This window comes from Pundamilia nyererei, unplaced genomic scaffold (assembly GCF_000239375.1).
Source record: "Pundamilia nyererei isolate P.nyererei 1_Seehausen unplaced genomic scaffold, PunNye1.0 scaffold01922, whole genome shotgun sequence".
Lineage (NCBI taxonomy): Eukaryota > Metazoa > Chordata > Actinopteri > Cichliformes > Cichlidae > Pundamilia > Pundamilia nyererei.
In genome coordinates, this window is record NW_005189323.1 from 2,006 (window position 1) to 7,970 (window position 5,965).

The 5,965-nt window shown below is 39.6% G+C and overlaps 1 long non-coding RNA gene across 1 annotated transcript; it reads left to right on the plus strand.

The window, feature by feature from the left end:
- Nucleotides 1–2,429: 2,429 nt before the first annotated feature.
- On the plus strand, nt 2,430–4,885 carry LOC102215254 (uncharacterized). Its single transcript, XR_312566.1, has 3 exons — nt 2,430–2,524; nt 4,037–4,294; nt 4,684–4,885. It is a non-coding gene; the product is annotated as an uncharacterized LOC102215254 (long non-coding RNA).
- Nucleotides 4,886–5,965: the final 1,080 nt, after the last annotated feature.

Sequence of the window (5,965 nt, forward strand, 5' to 3'; positions counted from 1 at the left end):
AGGGAGATTGTGACAGTGTGACACAGAGAAACACTTGGAAATAACGAGGGGAATGAGACACAGAAGGGGAGCACAGCTGGGAGAAATCGGACATAACAAGGGAAGTGAAACTCAATACATTCACGTAGGACACAGACCTTCAAAGTAAAACAGGAAATGTAACATAGACTTGACTAGGGGAGACAAAGCAACTAAGAAACACAGAGAACAATAACAAGGAGAGACAGGGGGCGGCTACTAAATACTCAGAAAACTAAAGAGAATAAAGAGAATACAAGAAAGCCGAACTAAGACACTAGACTAAGAATAAACTGGGGCAACAAAGAGAACTAAGATCATAATACAAAAATTCAGAGACACAAGGAACTCAAAACACTGGGTCACCGACCCAGGACATTTTCTAATCTTTCTTCTATTAGCTACTACAGAAGGAGTGTAGAATGGATTTTACAGCCAGTTAGGATCACTAAAGCTAACTAATAACACTAATTGACTCAAGCTATAGTAACATATATTGAAAACATACAAAGAAGTCATATGTTTTTCCTAGCTTTTCACTGAGCTCTCTCCTGTTGTTTTGCCTTTCTTTGAAAAATCAGTATGGAAACAGCAGTAGATCTGACCAGTTCCTATTCCTTTGTATATTAAAATCCCTTGTGTTGTCTTTGGGATTCCCATATATTTGTTTGCCATTCACCTACGGATCTTTGGCCCGAGGACAACACAAGGGTTACGTTCACTGTTTGTCTCCAAAAGTTGATTCTGTTCCTCTGGACGTAGCATTTTGTGGGAGAAACGTTTTGTCACTCATCCAAGTGACTTTTTCAGTCTCAGCTGACTGCAGGTTTCCCCAACCTTAGTCCACATTAACTCGGTGGACAAACACATCAAATTCACTAGGGAGTATATGAAAAGTGGTAGGTTAGCCTTCTTAGACTGTGAGATTTCCATCAGTAATGGAGAACATCTAAAAGCTGATGTGTACTGTAAACCTACATATACAGATCAGTATTTAAGGTTTGACTCTCATCATCCACTGGAGCACAAACTGGGTGTCATCAGGACACTACAACACAGAGCAATTACCATCCCCAGAGACACAGCGGCCGGGGAGGCAGAAGAACATCACATCAAGAAGGCCCTGAGTAAATGTGGTTATCCCAGCTGGACTTTTGTCAAAGCTGGGAAGGCGCCAAAAGAAAGCTCCAGCCGATCCAGGAGAGAAGGACAACCGCTGCCCAAGCGAAAACCTGTAGTGATCATATATATGTCAGGAGTATCGGAGCAGTTGAGACACATTGTTTCTAAACACCGGGTCTCTGTGGCTTTTAAACCCCAAAACACGCAAAAAACTGGTCCCCAAGGATCGGGTCCCCCGACACAAACAGAGAAACATAGTGTACGCTGTTAAGTGCCAGGAGGATTGCCAGGATTTATACATCGGAGAAACCAAACAACCTCTGGTGAAGCGGATGGCACAACACAGAGGAGCTACCTCGTCAGGCCAGGACTCTGCAGTCTATTTACACCTACAAGCCAGTGGACACTCTTAAGGATGAGGATGTACACATCCTGGACAGACAGGAACGCTGGTTTGAGTGCAGAGTCAAGGAGGCCATTTACGTGAAAAGGGAAAGACCATCTCTGAATCGAGGAGGGGGCCTAAGAGTACATCTTTCACCATCTTACAATGCTGTGATTGCAGCCATTCCCCAACTCTCTGTGAATGGTACTCATGGCCATTGATCAGTGGTCTTTCATCTGTGGTCTTTGATCAGTGGTTGTTGATCAATGGTCATGATAATTTGCATAACTATAATGAAGGAACTGACCTCCCAGCCAGTTGCCTGTTTGTAAGATTGGGGAAACCTGCAATCAGCTGAGATTTGGATGAGTGATGAAATGTTTCTCCCACTGAAAATGGCCATTGATCAGTGGTTGTTGATCAATGGTCATGAGATTTTGCATATTTAAGATTAAATATGCAAAAAAATGGGCTGGTTTCAGCTGACTGAAACCAGCCCATTGTTCCTTCAGTGGGCTGGTTTCAGTCAGCTGAAACTGAAGAAGTCACTTGGATGAGTGGAAAAATGTTTCTCCCACAAAACGCTATGTCCAGATGAACAGAATCAACTTTTGGAGATTTACTTATCTGGATGATTAAGCATGCATCTGGACGTACACTGTTTGTCATTCTAATTAAATACAAAATTACTTTTAAAAAAAGTCATTTGTTTTATTTTCCTGTTTTAAACCACAGCAGCCACACTGAACATCTATCCAAACAAATGTCAGTTCTTTCGATATGAGAACATCCATCTAAGCTGTGTAGCTTCAGGGAATTCCAGCAACTGGACAGTGAGGCGAAACACTTCTTCTGAGACGCTGCAGCCATGCAAGGGTGGATTTGGAGACCCTGATGAGTCCTGCATCCTTTCAGATGTTTACCCATCAGACAGTGGATTATACTGGTGTGAGTCTGAGCAGGGGAAGCGCAGCAACACTGTCAACATCACAGTGGCTGGTATGCTATCAAATATGCTTGTGCTTTATCTCATACTGGACTTTATTTTAGAGATACATACTGGACTTCTTCTTTTTACTCTTTTTAAGCCATTCATTTTTTTTTTAAACACATGCTGTATGCAGCTGGTGGCCAAAATTATGACAAATCTTAGTCTTTGACAAGTATAAAGACATGAGTGTACTCTCTCACTCTCCGATTCATTGTTAAGTCTAATTTCAGACCTCGCTGGCACAGAGGTTCATCATTGTGAACAAAAGAAAGACACTGTACGGTTCTCACTTGCTGGCAAGGGAAGTCCGGCAAGATGTTCAGCCGACTTCAAACTGACTTCCCTTACAGGCTCTTTTATTGGCTCTTTTTGGTAACACATCTTCAAAATGCAGAAAACAAACACAGTCAAACTGGTTTAAACTGGTTACACAATGTAAAACCCATATAGTGTGCCATAAAAGCTAAGGCACTGAGTGTGTGTGTGTGTGTGTGTGTGTGTGTGTGTGTGTGTGTGTGTCTGTATACGTGACTTCCTGCCACACAATATATGCTTAAAACTGTCCAACCACATTTCCTAGTGTTGTGGTTCGTTCGATTTGGGTAAGAGAAGAAAGCAGGCTGAGTCCGAGTAGGTGTCAAAAATATTGATCTTTATTTTACACACTTGCGCAGAGTGTGGGAAGAAACTTGGAACAACAATCTTCCCTGAGCGGACCGCTCCCCATCCTTATATTACGCTGATGACATCACACAGTTAGACCTTACTGGAAATGATAACAGTTCCCCACACTCAAAACTACAACTACAACTACTATCAAAATCAACCTAACATTTTCTCAAAACTGTGAAAGGAAACAATATTGGGAACATTTCTGAACGTCAAGTTACATCATTTAAAAGGACTTGTGCATAAACCATTTGTAAGATTTTGTTTTATTAATTTAACTTGAAGTTAATGAATATTCAGTCACTTATCCCTACACGCTCCAGTGTCTCCTGTGTTTTAACCAAAATGTTAACATTTATAGAAAAAATTATTTATAATAGCCCTCAATATCCATAGGCTGTGTTGTGTCAAGTAGGTGTCTTTTGGTGACACATCTTCAAATGCAGAAAAAAAAGTGTATTGAAATCCAATTTCAGTAAACTCAAAGATTTGGAGAGATTATATCTTTTGGCTGGCCTGAGAACCTCTTGTTGTTTCCCCGGATGAATTGGATGGATGAGTTGACAACAGACAGCAATAACAAAGTACAAACAAATAGCATGATTCATAACAACCTCTGCTGCGGCCAAAGCCCACAGACATGAAGCAGTGGCAGTAAAAGAAAAAAACTGCTTCTTTCACTTGCAGTTGAGATCAAGCAAAAGAAGCACCTGGAGTCACCATGTATGAAGTGCCAAATGTCTGCCCACAGCTCTTTAGAGGTCAAAAGAGTAATCAGACATGTTTTAAAGAGTACTGAAGTTATTCTCAAATTTAATGAATGAAATAAGTTTAACCTTTGTATATTTCAGCTGGAGCTGTGATCTTAGAGAGCCCCGCAATTCCTGTTTCCGAGGGAGACAATGTGACACTTCGCTGTTCTTACAAGGAAAGAAATGATAAAACTTCTACATCCGATTTCAATGCTATATTCTACAAGAACAATATATATTTCGGAGAAGAACCAAAAGGAAAGATGATTCTCAATGTGTCCAAGTATGACGAAGGCTTCTACAAGTGTCAACACCCCACAAAAGGAGAGTCACCAAAGAGTTTTCTGGCTGTGAGAGGTGACAGTGATGTTCAGCACAAATATATGTGAAATATGTTTAGCTTTAATATGTTAAAACACTTGTCATTCTGAAAAATTGAACTGTTAATCTACAGTCTTCATTCTGTTTAGAGTCTGCAGGGTCATGAGTGACATAAATTTTGTCACATCTTAGACCCAAAAGTATTATAAAAAGCTAATTTCATTATTCAAAAAATCATCAGAAACCATCTTGTTTTCTTTGGTTAAAAAATGAATAGCTCAATGACACATGGCCTACTTCTGACCTGTGTTTATGCTTCTTTTCCTACTGTCTTATTTAAACATCCAACTAACAGCCATTATGTGTTATATAGTCAGATATAAAAAAATATGTTTCATGTTTACTAGTTATTTTCTTCCTCACAGCCAGAGTTCAGCCTGTGAGTGGCTCTGTCCCTCCACCTCTGATGTCTCTGCCCAAGCTGGTGTGCACAGTCCTGCTGTTTTTCCTGTATACTGTTGTATTCATGTTATGTATATACACATACCGAAAGTGGGCTCAAGGTAAGAGTACCTGTGAAATATCTCATGATAATGAAACATTTTGATTCAATATTGATCATATGACCAAGGCAGAGGGTTATTGGGAAAACAAAGAAAACAGACCAAAATATCGGCTTTTGATTTATTTCTGTAAATCTCTGTATTGAATGCAGAGTGGATATTCATAATATTTTTTTCTTAAAGGTAACATTATCCAAAGAGTTTTTATATAAAAGCTATTTTGGCTGCTCCCTTTTGACAAGGTGTCACCACACACTCAAAAAATCTTCATGTCCAAAATGGTATTAACTGATTGACTTAAATAAGTACAATATAAAGTATGTAATTTAATGGAAATTTGTCTAATGAAATTTGCTTTATTGGTACACATTCATATTATGTTTATAAGCATATTTCCCCTAATGAATAGTTATTTGAACAATGAACCTTGATTTTATGCATTTCAGTTGTATTTTAGTCAAAGTTATTGCTTCATGTTTATTGAGCGTGAAGAAAATTATTATTTTTTGAGTGGAGTCAGTTATGTTAGATTTGGCAGAGTTTTTATACTAGCAGCTTTTCCTGATGCAAACCAAAGCAATCTGTATCTCTCAAGATCAGAGAAATGCGAAAACCACTACATTATGTTGTCAGGTATATGTGTTTAATAATGTGATATTGAGTTAATTCACAAACTAGTGCACTGGTCATTGAGAGTCACAAAGGTACTGTGCTGAAAAGTGTACAGGGATAAGAATGGGTCTGTTTGTGTGTGTGTGTGTGTGTGTGTGTGTGTGTGTGTGTGTGTGTGTGTGTGTGTGTGTGCGTGTGTGTGCGTGTGTACGTGCACTCATATTTAAGATTATTGTTCTTCAACACCTGACTGTGTGGGATGTGGCTTTCTTTAGAACTGTGATGGTATTTGCCACAGGGTTATAGGAAACCAGAGACAAAAATAACATGTTGGTTTATTTGAAAAACCCCCCCACAAAAAATAGCCGGCATTTTCTGTTTTGTTTAGCAAGGCACTGTAGCTCGCCCAGCTATTTCATGATCAGTGAGATGCTTGGCTACAAGTTGAACAGCCACAAGGGGCAGTACCCTCCATGGAGAAGGAGGCTAGAGGGCAAGATCAAAGTAGCACGGAGGGAGGTTAGCCAACTAA